Source organism: Myodes glareolus, chromosome 2, assembly GCF_982192425.1.
Source record: "Myodes glareolus chromosome 2, mMyoGla1.1, whole genome shotgun sequence".
NCBI classification, from domain to species: Eukaryota; Metazoa; Chordata; class Mammalia; order Rodentia; family Cricetidae; genus Myodes; species Myodes glareolus.
The window spans coordinates 111,626,736-111,639,668 of NC_142027.1; positions in this window are offsets into that span (position 1 = coordinate 111,626,736).

Below are 12,933 nucleotides of genomic sequence, written 5' to 3' on the forward strand. Positions count from 1 at the left end.
GTAAGGAGTTGTGGGCAGGCCTGCTTTTCGCCTCACCCAGCTCCCGCACGGCTAGCTTAGTCCCAGAAATAACAACTAATTTTCTGTCCTATCAAAGAGCCAAGGCAGTCTCTTTATTGACCAATGAAAATAACACAATAGACAGATAACCCTCCTCCATCAGAGACAGGGTCTCACTATGTAACTCTTACTGGCCTGGAACTCTGTGTAGACCAGGTAGCTCTGACTCACAGAGATCTACCTGCTTTTGCTTCCTGAGTGCTGAACTTAAAGGCATGTGCCATTCACACAGGAAACGTGTATATATTTACTTATAAGTAAAATATTTTTATTTATATGCATGTGTTTGTGTTTGTGTGAATGGATATCGTGTGTGTGTGTGTGTGTGTGTGTGTGTGTGTGTGTGTGTGTGTCTGCCCCTGAGGCCATCAGAGGATGTTGGATCACCTCGAGTTGAGGTTACAGGTGACTGTGAGCTGCCTCATGTGGGTGTTGAGAGCCTCAGATATTCTGTGAGAGCAGAACCCTACTCTTAACCATTGAGTCATCCCTTTAGCCCCTCGTTCTCTCATATTTTTTTTTAAAAAAGTTCATTTTACATTTGGTTATGTGTTTGTTGTGTGCACACTCAAGTGTGAGCACTTGATCCAAAGTCAGAGAACAGTTTGTGGGAGTTCTGTTCCGCTGGGGAGGTCCTGGGGACCAAATTCAACTGCTCAGGCTGAGCCAAGAAAGCCCCTTTACCCAAGAGCTGTCACACTGGCCCCGAGGACCCTATATTGACCCTGCCCATGACTGTGAGTGTTGCTCCTGTCTCCAGCTCCCACCTCACCACAGCAGTACTGGAGTTAGAGTCCAGCCGCTGCACCTGACTTTTTACATGGGTCTCGGGAGTAGAACTCAGGTCCTCGGGCTTGCATCGAGAGTGCTTTTACCCGCTGAGCCATCTTACCAGTCCACCTGTATTGTGGAACATTAGTTTAAGGTGTGTTACTTTTGTTTACCCTATGGAATATTTGTTTAATGACGCAAAGATGTGTTGCTTTCTTTACCTTGCATTTGTTTAACTCTGTGAAGCTGTGTTACTTTGCCTGTCTAAAACACCTGATTGGTCTAACAAAGAGCCAATAGCAATGGTGAATGGCCAATAGCAACGCAGGAGAGAGAAATAGGTGTGGATGCCAGGCAGAGAGAATAAACGAGAGAAGGAAGGGAGGAGGAGGGAGGAGAGGAAGAGAGGAGGACTCCAGGGATCAGCCACATAGCAGCACAGCCAGACATGGAGTAAAAAGGAAAGAGAGGTATATAGAACAGAAAAGGAAAAATCCTGGAGACAAAAGGTAGATGGGATAATTTAAGAAAAGCTGGCTAGAAACAAGTCAAGCTAAGGCCAGGCATTCATAAAAATAAGTCTCCATGTATTTATTTGGGAGCTGGGTGACAGGTCCCCAAAGAGCAAAGAGGAAAAAACTACACAGCTGTTTTAATTGCAGATGTCTAGGTTGACAGCTTTCCCCAGCCCTTTTATTATCCCCCACTCCCCAGCTTTTAATACGAGTTGTCACGTGGGTGATAGGAATCAAACAGGTCCTCTGGAAGAGCAGCCAGTGTTCTTGACCCCTGAGCCACCTCTCCAGCCACGCAGCAAGACTCTTAACCTCAGAGCTGTCTCTCCAGACCGTCTACATTATTTTCGGAGACAGGGCTCTCACTGAACCTGCTATTCACTGGTTCAGCTAGCCTGGCTGGCTGGTGAGCCCTGGAGAGCATGTTTAGTGTACGGAGTACCCTAATGGCAGACCAAAGTCTGCTCCAAAAAGTCATCCACATAGTTGTTCTTCCCTGGCCTCCCACCTACACAAACTAGGCTCTTAATGCCTGGGGAAGCTGGGCCATCCCTCGTGGGCCACAACCCAGACTGACATTTCAGGTCTGCAGCTGCCCGTAGAGTCTCCTAACTCTACCCAGCCAGCATGAGTCACCCCAGCTAGATTCCGCTGAACTGTGGCCACCATGCCACCTTCCCATCTCTAATAGAGAACTTCATGTACACCCACTTCTTTTATGAGGTCCTTGTGGTCCAGATTTAGACAAGGTTATCATGGTGTGGACAGACATGGTGTTTCTCTAAGGCCACATGGCACCCTTGTCTCCAGTTAGCCATCATCCTCAGCTGGGCTTTGAGAGGCATGAGGTGTCAGGAGGATGAGTGACTGCAGATGTGTGTGGTCATTAACCTTGATTGTCAACTTGATGTGATTTAGAATCACCATGGAAACAAACCTCTGGGGATGTCTGCGAGGGACGTTCTAGACGGGGCTAACTGAAGAGAGAAAAAAAATCCACCCTAACTTCAGGTAGCATTGCTGTAAGGGCTGGGAACTTTGAACTTTATAAAAAACAGAAAGTAGTTGGGCAGTGGTGGTGCACACCTTTAATCCCAGCACTTGGGAGGCAGAGGCAGGTGGATCTCTGTGAGTTTGAGGCCAGCCTGGTCTACAGAGCGAGTTCCAGGACAGCCAGAGCTACGTAGTAAGAACCTGTCTCTTAAAACAAACAAACAAACAAACAAACAACAACAAAAACCAAGTCACCTGAGCACCAATCCTCACCTGTGTTCTGACAGTGGACACAGTGTGGCCAGCTGCTCACATTCCTGCCCCCAGGCCCTCCCTACCATGATGAACCGCACCTTCAAACTGTGAGCCAAAGCAAACGCTTTCTCCCTTAAGTTGCTTCCAGTCAATTATTTGATCCAAGTTTAAGACAAACAGCAACAACAAAAGAAGAATCATAACTAAAACTTGGGGAGTAGAAAGGGGTTGGAGGAGAAAGCTCTAGAATTGGCAGGGGGTGGGGACTCTTACACAACTCTAAGGTTATTGGGTTACCCAATTTAGCGCAGGGATTGTACTGTGTGTGACGTGGATCTCAATAAAGTTGTTATTTCAATAAAAGCAGTGAGTGTGAGCTTACGCAAGGGGTATCAGGTTGGCTGCAGGATGGGATTCCGGTATCTAATGGAAGGTGGGATGGGGCTCAACAATCCATTACTCATGTGCCTTATTTGCCAAGGGAACCAGTCCTGGAGACAGAAGGCGGGAGGAGCCTCTGCCCAGATCTCTGGACACATTGTTCCAGTTTACCTTGCTCACCCCCATTCCTTCTGACTAACAATATAGCGTGGCTTCCATGGGTGACAGATCCATTGAGCAACATTTTTTTTCATGCTGTCCCGTCCTGCCCTGCCTGGTGAGAATGAGCGTTCCTCCCCCAGGGATTGTCTTGTTTCCAAGAAGGCGGCCTGGGAGGACCCAGATTGCACAGAGGGACAAGATGTTTGGTTCTCTGGAAAAGAGGGGTGGGAAATTGAACCTGACACCTGGCAAGGCCCATAGGCTGGGCAACAAGCTGGGGAGGTTGGCCTATACTCCACACCAGGGCTGGCTAGGCCAGCACCTCGCCTGGGGTCTTGGCAGAGGCCAGGACGGGCCAGCCCTGGTTGGTGGGGGTGTGTGGCACGGGTGGCAGATCGCCCACGGGTAATGAAAAGACTCAGAGATTAGTCATAGCGGCTCTGACAGTGTTTTGTGTGTTGATGTTCACAATAAGAGAGAGAGATTTGTAAGCCCTTTCCAGAGACTGTGATTCCCGGTGACGGCCTGAGAACACATGCTTGGGCCCCTTCTAGAACCTTCTTGTTGCCATTGCCTCTACTCTCCCTGCTAGGAAGGCACCTAAGCACCTTGGACTATGAGGTGTCCATCAAATCCAGCAGTCCCACAGTCAGGAACAGCTTACAGTTGGCACCCACATGTCTTCCTGTTCTCTTAGTTTCATTCTCTGACACCTTAGTGAGGTCCCACCTCCTGTCCACGATAACCTCAGTGGTTCTGGGCCACTCTACATCCGTGCAGAAGGGCCTCTGCTAACTCACGTGACTGCGGTCACAGGCTTGCTGCCTTTTTGGAATAAGAGGGCCTGTCTCCAGGTTCTACTCCTGACTCTAGCAACCAAGCCCCAAGTCTGGTCCTTGCTGGGTTGACAACGCCTGTTGGACTGAGCATGCTCAGGGCTTCCCTCAGGTTATTTAAGGCACAGGGTATCTGGACCATCTTCTTTGACCTGCAGACAAATGCTCATCAGAGACACTGACTGGGAAGAGAGTCTTCTAGGAATAACACAAAGAGAGTCCACACCTTGCCGGGGTGAGCATCCATGTTTAAAAAAGGGGCCTAGGTCAAGGATGTTACTCTAAGAGACACTCTTCTCAAGGTGACTGTTCTCACCATTGACATCACCTCCCTGTCCTCAGCAGCAGCACCACCAACATGGCCACCAATATTGGCATCATGCCATCATTCATTCCACTCAAGTCTCTCTCATCACCTCCACACCTACCATCACCTCCATATTCACACCTATTGTCACCTCTACATCCACACTCACCCTTGTCTCCATATTCACACCCACCCTCGCCTCCACCTTCAACACCCCTTTTCGCTTCCATATTTACAACCACCCTTGCCTTCATATTCACACCCACCCTCACCTCCATATTCACATCCACCCCCACCTCTACCTTCACACCACCAACCCGCATTCACCTTCACACCCACCCTCACCTCCACATTCACACCTACCCTCGCCTCCACCTTCACACCACCCCTGCATCCACCTTCACACCCACCCTCACCTCCACATTCACACCCACCCCTGCCTCCACATTCACACCTACCCTCGCCTCCATCTTCACTTCCCACCATCACCTCCACCTTCACACCACCCTCATCTCCATATTCACACCCACCCTTACTTCCATATTCACACCCACCCTCGCTTCCATATTCACACCCACCTCCACCTTCACACCCACCCCTGCCTCCACCTTCACACCCACCCCCTGCCTCCATCTTCACACCCACTCTTGCCTCCATATTCACACCCACCCTCACCTCCACCTTCACACCCACCCTCACCTCCATATCCACACCTACCCTCACCACCTCACACCCACCCTCGCCTCCACCCTAGTTTTCCTCTTCACCTCCACCCATCCTCACCTATACCATCTGCTCATGACCACAGCTGACACTTTCAATGCTACCATCTAACCCCAGACTCCTGACACTATTAAATACAGGGTCTGGGAGCCTATGGTTCACATCTCTTCGTGCGTTGGAACTCCTCCCTTGATGGTGGACATCAGTGCTCATGGCCTCCATGACCAAGCAACTAATGTCAGAGAGCCCACGGTGTGCAGCTCACTGTCAGGGACAACTGTGGGGTCATATGCTCTAGAATCCAGGAGTTTAGCCTCCACATGTCTGATCTTACAGAAATCATGTGACTCAGGGAAGAACCACAGATTGGGTCAGCTTCTGGATGTATTTATTCTAGGTCTTTCTTCCTTCTAAAGATGTAAGAGCAACAATTGTTCCCTCCACAGAGACAGAGCGTGAAGCATGTCCTCAGTCTGCACTGAGTGAGGCCTGCACAGTGGAGCGGCAGTCTCGGACCTCCCAGCGTGTTCCAGACATCCTTTTCTCAGCACAGAGACCTCGAGGAAGCTTCTCCCTGTCTCAGCTAAGCCGCTCTCCCCTCGTCTATAAACAGAGGATCAACAATGAAATCTACCTCTTGAGACTGCTATGGGGATTAACTGAGCCCATGCAGGTTCTGTCCTGGTATTAAAAATTCTCATCCGTGAGCCAGACTCACCGTGGGCTGGGTGGATGGGGGATGTAAAAATGCAGCTCTACTTCCCAGCCAGGGTCAGCGGAGACAATGGCACAGACCATCAGCTGGAAGGGAGCCACGCCATGAGTCCCGTTACATTCTCAGCTCCTCGCAATTTGGGAATATGAGGGATACACCAGATTGCCAATACTTAATCCTGATCCTGTAGCTCAAGACCCGGCGCAGAAAAGGAGGAAGTGGGTGGACTGGGAGGAAATGGACAACTCCACTCCCGGAAAAGGGACTCAACAGAAAGTGTTTGGTGGACCTGGGGCAAGAATCTTGGAAAATTGTTAAGCAGTCAGGGAGTCAGGATTAGAAAACCAGGGATGAGGACGGGCATCCAAGAGGGCATATCTAAGCATAAAGAGGGAGAACAGTATCTTCACATGACAGGCAGGTGAGAGGCACCCTGGACCTAAAGGCCAGGTGTTGAAAGGGTCCTTGAGGGTCTCAGTCCGAGGTAAGCCAGTGTCAGAAGGAGATAATCAAGAGCAGAATAAGAGTGGTACTGGAACTCCCGCCCTCCTGACACCCATGGCTGGGGTCGTCTTTCTCACTAGGAACTGAAGGTGAGCATAGCAGACGAGGGCTGGCTTGACACTAGGGCTTTTCTCTCGTGTGTATTTATTGTGTTGTGTGTGTGTGTGTGTGTGTGTGTGTGTGTGTGTGTGCACGCACCAAGGTGGGGGGTCAGAGGACAGCTGCAGGTGTCGGTCCTCAAGTACCACCTACTTTTTCTCTTCCCGAGACAGGTTCTATCACCGGCAAGGAACTCACCAGTTCCACAGGCTGCCTGGCTAGTGAGCCCCAGGGATGCACGCATCTCCGCCCCCACCTCTGTGTTACCACACCTAGAGTCCAGCTGCCCTCAGAGGCCAGAAGAGCTGGAGTTACAGGTGGTTGTGAGCCAGCTGTCACAGGTGCTGGGACTCGAACTCGGGTCCTCTGGCAGAGCAGTATATATCCTTTAACTTCTAAGCCATCTCTACAGCCAGGGTTCTGGGAGTCAAACTCAGGTCCTTATGCTTACACGGTAAGTAAGCATCTCACTAACTGAGCGTCTTCCTGTCTCGGAACCTTCTTGTTCTGAAGGTCATGTCCAGGGGTCCTACCAAGAGCCCTTCCCTAGAGGAGGTCCTTGGGAACCAACTAAGTGACAGTGTTGGGATTTCTGGCTGTGACACTTCAGGAGAATATTCATCCTGCACCTAGTGAAGCCATAAAGTGTCTTCCACTCACTTGTGCCCAGAGCTGCTAGAGAGGTGTCTCAGTGATTAAAAGGGTTTTCTGCTCTTCTGGAGGACCAGAGTTTGGTTCCCAGCATCCACATTGAGAGTCTCATGACTACCAGTGACTCTGGGGCTCTGTCGCCCTCTCTTGGCCTCTGCAGGTATCTGCATGCACAGAGCATACGTGATATAACACACACAGACACATAAGTAAAGAAGTACATCACTTTTAAAGCTGCCCTCCTTGTCATCACGTCACTGAAGGAACCTGAGGCGTGGAGTGGTTAAGTAACTTGCCTGAGGTACACAACAAGGCAGCTAGGGTTGGTTAGAAGCCCATCTGATGGGAGACACACATTTGTGCCAAGGCCCACGGGGAAGGCGATGAGCTGGCTGGTGCTCTGGGGAGGAGGAGATGGAAAACAAGATGAGCAGCTGGTATTGCAGCCAGCCACCAACAGGCCAGGGCTCCCTGCCACCCACAGTCTAGCCATCTGCTGCCAGGGCCTGCTGCCGGCTACACCGCGGGCAGCCAGCATGCCTAGGTTCCTTGGGCTTCGCTCTCTCCCCTTAGGCCTGGCATAATTCCCCAATCATGGGCCTGGATGCACCAAATAGCAGTTTCCAAGTAAGCCCAGAGTTTGCAGTGAGCCGCTTCCAGCACGGGCCTGAGTTGTTTCTTCATGGATCTTCAGGGCCCCATTGAACAGGGGGTACGAGGCCTCCAGGAAAATAGCATACACATGGCTGTTCTGGGTTGAGACGCAGGCATCCATGTGGGCCCAGACAAGGTCTTACTCCTTTTCCAGCTTTCTACTGCCTTCCTGGGGCAGAAGTGGGAGTCAGGTGAGGTTCAGTGTGAGAGAGGGGACCAGGACCTGGTAACCAAGTGCACTTTAGGAAGGCATTTCTCAGTAGGCAAAGGAGTGAGGGTCCACATACTGAGATATTCCAGGACACTCTTCTCTTGCACCCCCCAACAAGCTGCTCCGCACACCTTGTCTTGCCTCCACAGGTGAACCTCGACCCACTGCCTGCTCGCTCCCAGGTCCATTCCCAAGTCAATGTATTCATATTCTTTCTCCCCACGTCTCTTTTTCTTCTCCCTCCTCTCCCCTTTATTCTGTTCTTTCTGTCTCCCTCTACCCTCTTCCCCCATCTCTCTCCTCTCTGCTCTCCACCTCATCTCCCCATTCCTTACACATGAGAACCTAAGCTTGACCCTTAACACCCATGTAAAAAGCCACATGTAATGGCTCATGTTTGTAATCCCAGCCTGGGAAGGCAGAGGCAGGAGGACACCTGGGAATCTCCAGCCAGCTGGGCTAACCTACTTAGTAAAGTTCATGACAGTGAGAAACCCTACATGGAAATAAAAAAGACACTGGTGCCTGGGTTTATCGTCCGGTCCACACATATACACGTGTTTCTGTGATCACACAGACACATCTGTATACATACATGTACACATACACACACACACACATGCACGCACTCACATCTACCTAAAACCCTTGCAGGATATGCAGCGGCTGATGGAATCTTGGAGGAAAGAAGAGACAGGGGTAAACTGTGTCTGTCAGGGACAACCTGGTTGCTGACCTCTGTGGAAGCCTCACCTGGAGTAGCGTGATCCTGCGCTGGCTTGGATTTGAGTTTAATCTCAAACCACTTCCTAGGTATGCATTCTGGATAAGCTTCTGACCCCTGTGTTAGTCACTCTCATTGTAACAAAGTGTCTGACCGAGTAACTTGAACAAGGATTCTTTTGGGTTTAGGGCTTCAGAGTTTTCAGTCTATGGTTGGCGGTCACTATTGCTTTGAAGTTCAGTGACCAGGCATAACACTGTGGCAAAGAGCATGTGGAGAAAAGCTGCTCATTTCTTGGTGACCCAGAAACAGAGAGGCAGAGGAAGGAGCCTAAAAAATATACGGCCCCTGTAGGCATACGCCCAGTTCTACTTCCTCCAACTAGATCCCACTTCCAGAAGTTTCTGTCACCTCCCAATAATGCCATCAAATTAAGAATCTACTAATAGATTCACCCATTGGTTAGATCGGAGTCCTCATGATCCAGTCACATCTCAAAGGTTGGGAGTCCTCATGATCCAGTCACATCTCAAAGGTTGGTGGCTCCCAACTGTCCATAATTCCAGTTCCAGGGAATCCAGTGCCTTCATTGGCCCACTGCGGACACCAGACACATAGACAGTGTACAAACATATGTTGGTGAGGGATTTTCTGTCCTGCTCGGTTTCCACAGTCATTAAGTCCCAAAGAAATCACACAGAGGTCTACATTAACTATAAACTGATTGGCCCATTAGCTCAGGCTTCTTACTAACTCTTGTAACTTATATTAGTCCATTATTCTTGTCTATGTTAGCCACGTGGCTTGGTACCTTTTTTGGCGAGGCAGTCACATTTTGCCTGCTCTGTGGCCAGATCAGGACTACCGAGGAGTGGGCTTCCTTCTTCTCAGAATTCTCCTGTTCCCGTTGACCTATACTTCCTGTCTGGTTGTACCACCTATACTTCCTGCCTGGCTACTGGCCAATCAGTGTTTGTTTAAAATATAATTGACAGAATACAGACCACTGTCCCACAGCACTTCCCCCTCTTTTGGGGAGGCAGACTTAACGATTGTGGGGACCAGGCGGGACAGAAAACCTCTGACAACAAACATACACGCAAGCAAAATACTCAAACACATAAAATAAAAATAAATAAAACTTCAACAACAACAAGAAAGATTGAATTGTGCTCACCACCACTTCCACTCTCTGACGCTGATGCCTGCCCTCTCCCTGAGTTCTAACTGATGGACAACGGGGTAAGAAAAGAGATGCCCATACCATGGTTGGTATAAAGCAGACTGTCCACAAATTCACCAGTGGTGAAGCACCCAGGAAGCACCTGGCTACAAAAGCTGCTCACAAGAGTGCACCCCTATTGAAGGGGTGAAGAAAGCTCATCGTGGCAGACCTGGTACTGTTGCACCCCATGAAATCAGATGCCATCCGAAGTTCCCTGATCTTCTGATCTGCAAACTCCCCATCCAGCATCTGATGTGAGAAACTGCCCAGGACTTCAAAACAGATCTGTCATCCCAGAGTTCAGCTATTGGTGTTTTGTAAGAGGCAAGCAAGGCCTATCTTGTTGACCTTTAGGAAGATACCAACCTGTGTACTATCTGTGCTAAATGTGTAACGGTTATGCCAAAAGATATCCAGCTGGCATGCCACATTCTCTGAGACCAGGCTTAAAAGTCCACTAGGAGGGGAAAACTTTATTCTAATAATAATAATAGTGATAATAAAATTTAGTTCTGAATGTTAGATATTTTTCCATGGTGTCAAAAGGTACCTGAGTATGCAATTGAGAGTGGGAAAATAAGGGACAGAAATCAGGTATTGGCAGTTTTTCCATTCTCATTTATGTATGAATTTTTAATATAAATGCACACTGTAGAGCATTAATGCAAGTTAAAATGTTTGGTGAACACATTTCAACAATTCAACTTGATAACAATTATAAATAAATCTGTTAAAATTTTCTGGATAATTTCAGCATTTGGATTTTAAAAAATAAGTAAATTTTTTTTATTGATGGCAACTAAATGGTGTTTGTAGTGTTTTTATCATATAGCAGATTCATCTACTCATCATCCACTTCTCTGAGTTATCCTACGTGCAAGGATATATTAATGTTATCTGTCTTCTGTACTGCTCCTGTAAGTCTACTATTAAAATACGTAAACTATATAAAGATTGAGTACACAGACTTGGGACCAACTCCTTAACACATGAGCCTTTCAGAGAACACGTTGTAGCTATATATGAGTTAATTATTTTATTGCTATGACAGAATGCCTGGCAAAAGCAACGTAAGGAAAACGGGTGTTATGTTGTTTTTTTTTTTCTTGGCTCATAGTTTGAAGGGATACAGTCCCTCATGGCTGGGAGGGCATGACAGCAGGAACATGAGGCGGCTGGTCACATCATAATCACAGTCAGGAAGCAGAGAGAGATGAATGTTGGGGCTCAGCTCACTTTTTAAAATTTAGTCCAGGACCCCAGGTCATGGGATGACATTGCCCACATTCAGGTTGGGTCTTCCCTCCTTGGTTATTCCAATCTAGAAATCCATCACTGACAGCCCAGGAGTTCTTTTCCACACTGAACGTAAATGCCATCAAGCTGACAATCAAGATCAGCTGTCACAGCATCCAAACCTCCGTGCCCCCTTGGGGCCTCTGTCCCCCTATCTGCAAAGCTAGGTATGGAAAGTAAGGAGCCACAACTGGTCAGACACATGGACGGTGACTCCTCATTGTCTTCCCCCTTTCGGGAGTTTCTGCTTCATGTAAAACACTTGGGGTCCATCCTCAAAGAATCGGGGAGCTGGGTCAGTCTTTTTCAGACACCCTGACATCCCTGTGGAGAAGTGATGGGAACTGGGCAGTTGCCAGGGTCTCTGCTCTGCAAGAAGGTAAAAGAACCTCCTGCCAACAGGCTATGATGGGATCCTCCCCTCTACAACCCTCGGGTAGCAAGGCTGCAAAGTTATAGCGGGGATGTGTTTACCCTTAAGCCCAGCACTGTAGTGGGCACTGCCTGGACATGGGCTTCCTGAGGTTGGAAGCCTATTTGCCCCAGTGCTGCCTGGAAACGAGACCCACACCCCAGATTCTACCACAGAGACCTGATGAGTGGGAACTCCTCCCTAGTGGTTTTAAGGTGTCAGAGATCATTGCTCTTGGACCCTTATCTGAATTTCCAATGGTTCTTCCCAGCCATTTGTATGCAGTTCTGCCAATCACCTGTGATACTGATGTCTAGGGAGTTGCTAGAGAATATAACTGGGAGAGGTTAACTAACAAGGGCTCCATCTACATGGGTATAGGGAAGCCATCATCCATGCTGGGTGAAGATCTTCCACTGGAGCTGCTTTAAGGTCCCCCACGCTCCTGCTTATAACCCTTCACAGTGCTCTTGTAGCTAAAGTCCAAAAAATGCATTGGCTTCCCAAAGCCAGAGAACTTTGGTAGAATTGCTTTCTTACTGGAACCTTGTGAGGGTGTTCCTTCCCTCCACCCTCACTCTCCACCTGATGCTCCACCCACACTCTCCTCCTGATGCTCCACCCACACTCTCCACCTGATGCCCCACCCACACTCTCCACCTGATGCTCCACCCACACTCTCCTGATGCTCCACCCTCACTCTCCACCCTCATACTCTGCCGCAAGTCCAGATAAATCCTCCTTTGAGGAAACTGACTGCCATATTCCATCCACAAGCCTTTTTTGCAGGCACAGCTATTTTTTTCTCCTTACCTCTTTTCAGTAACTTAATTTTTGTTCTTATTAATTTCCATCAACATGGTTGTGTTTCTTGCCCAGGCTAGGGTGGAGAGTGCATGAACATTCTAGAAAGAAGTGTCAGGAGTTCTTTTGGAGGAAGGCATAACCCTACAAGGTGTTTTTTTGGAGGTTGGGGTTGGGAATTGAGGAGTGGAATAGAAAAAAATAATAGTTATCAAATAAGATGTCAGATGCACCTGCTGCAAGTTGCGACTGGTCCTCCAGCCTCAAGACTCTGGGTGGAGTCTGTAGAAGTGGGATGGACCACTTCATAGGGTGGGATGGCAGGATGGGGCAGGTGAGGTGGCAGTGGCTAGACCCTGAAGAGGTAGGACCACAGGGGAGCAGGTAGCACTCTCTGGAGACAAAAAGAACGGATCACATGGTGCTGGAATCTGCATGTTTTGAACACTTATTCCCTAACAGATGGAACTATTTGGGGAAGGCCATGGAGGCTTTAGGACATAAGGTCTACCTGAAAGGGATAGGTAGCCACGGGTGGGGCCTTTATCTTTTTCTTATTTATTCTCTGTGTCTTTCACATCTGCCTCTCGATCCCATTCATTCCCTGACCCTGTGTATCCACCCTCTGCCCTTGC